This window comes from Micropterus dolomieu, linkage group LG12 (genome assembly GCF_021292245.1).
Source record: "Micropterus dolomieu isolate WLL.071019.BEF.003 ecotype Adirondacks linkage group LG12, ASM2129224v1, whole genome shotgun sequence".
NCBI classification, from domain to species: Eukaryota; Metazoa; Chordata; class Actinopteri; order Centrarchiformes; family Centrarchidae; genus Micropterus; species Micropterus dolomieu.
The window spans coordinates 3,739,154-3,745,076 of record NC_060161.1 but is presented as its reverse complement, the minus strand read 5'-3'; positions in this window follow the sequence as shown (position 1 = coordinate 3,745,076).

The following is a 5,923-nucleotide window of genomic DNA, read 5'->3' as shown; positions in this document are numbered from 1 at the left end:
TTTATATATTTTATATTTAGATATTGACATAATTACATATTTATTTATATTTTAAGGGAGAATTGCAAAGTAAGATTTCCACTGTATGGCCGAAAGCCGTTGTGGGTATTTTACTGTGCATATGACAATAACTTCTTGAATTTTGAAATGACTTTAAAACAGTATTACTTTGTTATTTAGAGATTTCATAATTCATCATTCTTTCTTTACCTCATTTTAAGTTATTTAAAATACTCCTGTTAAAGAAATATTGTAAGCCAGGTTCAGGTCTAATGAAGGTTTGGAGACTGATGGCTTATATAACATGGTTTAATGAGTATCACCCAAGGGGACATGGCGCCAGCATAACTCAGCAATTCACCCTTAGATGACCTGGGAAAACTTGTGTCATAGCATCCCTAAATTCCTTTACTCCCGGCTCATCATGGAAGAGAGTGTATAAACCCCAAAGTAAATAAAACTCATTATTCTGTACACAGTCCAAAGCTTTCTGCTTGTTACAGTTTGCTTGTTCATTTGTCTTTATAATACACTCTACTTATGTGAAAAAAAGTAATATGACAAAATTTACCTTCAATAGCAGCAAGATCCACTCAACGTTCCCTACTTTAGTAACCGATGTTTTGTCCTCTGAATCCAGACCTCAAATATGGCAGGTGATAACGTGCAGCAGTTTGAGGATTATCTACACCTGTTCTTTTAAGGAAAGGAGTAACATGAATATGTAAATGATGCATCACAAAAATAGTGAACACACAGAGAAGGTTAGCGTGCCAAAGAACTGTCACACTCCACAACATTTATTTGACTAAGAAATGTGCATGTGATCCACTCACACTTCATTTATGTCCAGTTATTACTTATTCCTCTTCCTGGAAAATCTAGATTTAAAACCTGTCTTAATAATTATGCTAATTATCTTTTATAAACTATAAACTACCTGACGACACAGAGGGATGTTCTTTAGTGCTGGTGTGAGTTAATTACAGCAGTCACTTAAGCAGTTTTGTATCCAGATCCTTCAGTGACTTGAGGTCACCAATCCAAGTTTTGAACCATCTACATGTTTTTCTTCAATTGCACAATTTGCACTCTGCTTCCGTGACATTTATTGATAACCTTGCTTGTTAACCACCATTTTAGCATGCAAATAAATCAGGAGAAATTGCATGTTTACATACAGCTTGTTTAACATACTTATCGTTATGTTATGTTTAGCAGTGACTGAGAAAAAAACAGGTCACCCTCTTATTTCATTCAAAAGATCCAGAAATGCCATAAATGCCTAAATGCATTACAGGAAGGAATCATTAACTTTCTATTACTTGTCTTTGGTTACGTGTCTTTCCCTTGGAGAGATCTTTATCAATAATCATACTGTCACAACACATGAAACTCTTCTCTGTCATCTCTGTTGAAATCTATGAACATTACCTAAAGCTGGCATTAATGATGGGTCAGCACAAACAGCAAATAAATAAAATAAATACAAGTAAAAAGGGAAGAGCATTTTATAGATAATTTCTAAACCTAAAGCTTTATTTCCTTCCCAATTTTACCTCATCTTCAATGATTGTTTTTATTCTCTGTTGTGTCTTTGTTACATATAATAAACATTTAAATATCGGACAAAATGTACCTTTAGAACCTGCCTGACAACAATGACCTGCATGAGTTCTATACATAGTTTGATGCTTTGTGTTTTGCATACAAACCTGCTTCTGTCAGGCATGAACAGTGTATGTAAAGTATTTCAGAACAACAGGCTGGAATAACAACAGACATATACACTTGTTTTTGTAATATTAAAATTTAAAGCCACCTGCTCGTATATAAATCCAGTTTAAGGCTGTTTTGCAGTTTGTTCAGCTTTTTTAAATTATTTTTTATTATCCATCTATTAGTAATTAACAATTATTGGAGACTGTCAATATTAACATATCAAAGACAACACATAGGACGTTATAATTCTAAGAAATAAGAAAACAATCAGCTCTCGTGCAGTAAACATTTTTATTTTATACACAGGTAAGAGGTGTGACAGCAGAATGGATAATAAAAGAAAATTTAGCCTTAAAGCCTTAAAGTGGATAGATATATGAGCTGGTGGCTGCATGTATGGATGTTAAATCAAATGAGTATATGTACATATTTCCTGTTCATTCAGAAATTTATTTTATTTTTTTAATATATGGGTTTATTGAGAGAACAACTCGACCCCATCGCCCTCCCCGATCCCCCCTTCAAGGTACTAGTAAATAACTCCACAAAAATATTGGAGTGGATACAATCAGATATAATAGAGTATTCAAGAGTACAAGAAAAAGCTTGCACAGACCAAGTTTAGTCTTTTGGCAGAGTGTGAAGTCTTTCAAAATAGGAGATGAAAGGTTACCACTGGGAGAAGGATTTTGTATTTGATTTTCTCAAATTAAGGAAATACATGTCTTTGAGCGACAGAGCTTTTGAAGGAGGTGTTGGGGATTTCCAACAAAGTAAGTTTCTGTACCGTGCCAACAGAGTCGCAAAAGCTACAGTGTTAGCGTCTTTGGACGTTGAGAGAAAATTCACCATTTCAGGTGCACCAGAAATAGGTAGGGTAGGGTTCCAAGTGGATAGTCACCACCCATGACAGAACGTCAAACACATAGGCCCAGAAACTGGTCAGCATGACCAAAACATGTGAGTGAAGTTGGCATTTGACTGGCACACAGCGGTTACACCTATCATCCACATCTGGGTATATTTCTGATTGTCTTAGCTTTACTAAAATGTTATCTATAAAACGTTTTGAATTGAATTAATCCTAGTCAGAAGTGTATTCACTCTCTGGATAGCTCTATCTTGCCATTCATTTTCTAATTTAATATCCAGCTATTCGGAATTGAGCCCAGATCTTGAGAGTTTAAATCACCACAGGATTCAACGTAAATTGGGAAAGTTGGATGAGCTAAGCCCCCATCCCTCTGACTTCTCTATAGTGTCTCATAATCCTTGGTTGCTTACCTGCCCACATGAAGGTAGACACAGTCTGATCTGTTGATCTCAAAAATGATTTCAGTAGAAAAATGGAATACATTGAAAAAAGTAAAATAAACTTGGAAATACGGTAGTTTAACAAAGTTTATCCTGCCTACGATTGAAAGAGGCAGGCTGTCCCAGCGCATGAATTCTGCTTTCATCTGATCCAGTTGGGGAGTGTAGTTGGCTGAGAAGAGTAAGGAAAAGGGAGCATTTGGATACCAAGATATTTGAAGCCAGAATAGGAAATTTGGATCAAAATGGCTGAACCTGCAATTTGGTTAGCGATTTCATTAATTGGGTAGAATTCACTTTTCTGATAATTGATCTATATCCAGAAAATACCTCAAACCGTTGATGTAATGTTGCAACGCTTTCTCTCTCCCTGACTTGTCACATATGGACGCATGGTCAAGAGCCATCATCGACAGTTTGTAACGCACTGGGGATCCCTGTACAGTCATAGTTCAACGCAGTGGGGGACGCCCTGTAGCGTCGGTTTGTGACAGTAAAGGTAGGTGTATTATATTTAACAGAAGAGACTGAGTAATGTGGTTGTTGGGCCAGAACACCGACTTTGAACCAGGAGACCGGGGTTCGTGTCCCGTGTGAAACAAAAAGTCAATGTTAAATATTTTTATTTAAGTTAGGGAAGTTACACAAAGTGATATTAGTTAACTGACGTACATAGTAATTTAAACCAAACCATGATCTTTTCCTAACCATAACCAAGTAATTCTGTTGCCTAAAACCAACCAAGTACTTTTTGTGACTAAACCTATCCAAATTGCAAAGTTTCACATCATCAAAATGGCAATGTTTCAAAACGCTAGCGTTTTTCGTCCTTGGTTCAAACCTATAAAGACTGCATTTCCTGTTAAAGAGGATAAACCAACATGAAGAGCAGAGAGCTGTCTGTGGGAGAAAAGCAAGCCATCGTCAAGCTGTGAAAAGAAGGAAAATCGACCAGAGCCAATGGACAAACATTGGGCAGAGCAAGCACAACAATGTGGAACGTCCTGAAAAAGAAAGAAACTACTGGTGTACTGAGCAACAGACGTCCAACAGGTCGGCCAAGGAAAACAACAGTAGCTGATGACAGAAACATGGTGAGAGCTGTGAAGAAAACCCCCAAAACATCAGGAAGTGACATCAGCAACGACCTCCATAGTGCAGGGTGAAGGTATCACAATCCGCTGCTGGAAGAAGACTCAGAGAGCAGAAATATAGAGGCCACACCACAAGATGCAAACCACTCATCAGCAGGAAGAATCGGAAGGACTGAGTGAAATTTGCAAAGAAGTACAAAAGTTCTGGAGCACAATCTGATGGAGTGATGAGACCAAGATTAATCTCTAGCAAAGTGATGGAAAGGCCAAAGTGTGGAGAAAGAAAGGAACTGCTTATGATCCGAAGCGTACGAGCTCATCAGTAAAGCATGGTGGAGGTGATGTCATGGCTCGGGCTGCATGGCTGCTTCTGGAACAGGCTCATTAATATTTATTGATAATGGAACTGATGATGGTCGCAGCAGAATGAATTCAGAAGTGGACAGAAACATTTTGTCTGCCAATTTAAGGAGAAATGCATTGAAACTAATGGGGAGGAAGTTTATCATGCAGCAGCTCAATGAGCCAAAGCACACTGCCAACAAAACAAAGGACTTCATCAGGGGAAAAAGGTTTTAGACCGGCCAAGTCAATCAGCTGACCTTAACCCAACAGAGCTGCATTTCACCTCCTTAAGAGGAGACTGAAGGGAGAAACACCCCGAAACAAACAAGAACTGAAAGAAGCTGCGGTAAAAACCTGGAATAGCATCACAAATGAAGAATGCAACAGTTTGGTGATGTCGACGGGTCGCAGGCTTGAGGCAGTTATTGCAAGAGAGGGTTCTGCCACCAAATATTAAATGTTATTTACTTTAATATGATTTGTTCCACCTAAGAATGCTGTGGTCTAATACAAACGGTGGTTTGTCCTGAGTTGTTTAACACATCTAGATGTGAATACCAGGAAATAAAAGCTGAAATTCTGAACTCTTGTCTCATCTTTTGATCTTAAACCCAAATGTCTTCAGTGAACAACGAAAACAAAGGACTTTGCCTCACCGTTTATCAAACTCTTGGAGGGGACTGTATATAGTAATAGATCATCAGTGTAAAGGGACACAAAGGGACACATGGAATTAAATGTCACTTTGCTGGCGATTTCCAGGCAACAGAAAGCGGCTCTAGTACGAGAGCAGATAAAGAGCAACCTTGCCATTTATGTTAAGCATATTTACACATGCCTGGGGAGGAAGTGTTTATTAACCACATCCAGGCAATAAATGTTTTGACAAATCCAAACTTCTCTAACACTGAAAATAAGTAGTTCCACTCTATCCTGTCAAACGCCTTTTCTACATGGAGTGAAACTGCGGCCTGCAGTGAGTTTTCTAAGATTTGAGAAGGACATCTGATCTTCTACCATGATACTTGGTAATATCTTTTCCAATCGAATGCAAACTACTTTAGCTAGGGTTTTATTATCTACACAAAGAATCAGTACATCAGAATAGTCTGTTGTTCTGATGTACTTTACATACATTGTGTTCATGCCTGCCTTCATTTCTTTAGAAGCCGGGTTGTATGCAAAGCACAAAGCATCAAACTGTATATAGAACTCATGCAGGTCTTTGTTGTCATGCAGCTTTCAAAGGTACATTTTCTTACATATAGAATAAAAAAAGTTAACATGACAGAAACAGAATTGGGGCAGCCGTGGCTCAGGAGGTAGAGCGGATTGACCATTAATCGGGAAGGTTGGCGGTTCAATCCCCAGCTTCTCCAGGCTGCGTGTCGAAGTGTCCTTGGGCAAGATACTGAACCCCAAATTGCCCCTGGTGGCTGTTCCACCAG